This window comes from Arachis ipaensis, chromosome B01, assembly GCF_000816755.2.
Source record: "Arachis ipaensis cultivar K30076 chromosome B01, Araip1.1, whole genome shotgun sequence".
NCBI lineage: Eukaryota > Viridiplantae > Streptophyta > Magnoliopsida > Fabales > Fabaceae > Arachis > Arachis ipaensis.
Window position 1 is genome coordinate 19,780,457 of NC_029785.2, and position 753 is coordinate 19,781,209.

Consider the following 753-nt stretch of genomic DNA (forward strand, 5'->3'; position numbering starts at 1 on the left):
TGGCAATGCAATATATATAATTAAAATTTAATACTAGAGATAAAATTAAATTAAATTAAATGTCAAAAGTAATTTTAAAATATTTTAAAAATATTAAAAATAAAAATATATATTTTATATTTGAAAAAGTTTAAAATATGAACACTTTTATTAAAATTTGATCAACACTTAATAAAAAAATAAATAATTTTATATTATTAGATAAAATTTTACACCATAAAAAATATTAATAATAACTAATTAATAATTATAAATCACAAAATTTACTCACTAACACTCTTCAATAATTATTATGTTCTTAAAAAGTCCAACAAGAGCTAATAGTCTGCATCCAGTCAATGCTGCCACATTTATCAATGCTAATTAATTATTTACTAGTTAATTACAACTACAAGTGAGATTTTTGTTTCTTTAAGTGATTTTCCTTTTCCTACGTCTAGATTCAAACAGCTTTGATTTTATTGACGCAACTTTTCTAATTGAATTTAGGTAATATGCGCCTTTAAGGAATGTAATAAATTTATCATTAATAAAAATATTTAAATTTTTTTCATAAATACAATCAATGCTAATACTAGTTAATTACAACTACAAGTGAGATTTTTGTTTCTTTAAGTGATTTTCCTTTTCCTACGTCTAGATTCAAACAGCTTTGATTTTATTGACGCAACTTTTCTAATTGAATTTAGGTAATATGCGCCTTATGCGCCTTTAATAAATTTATCATTAATAAAAATATTTAAATTTTTTTCA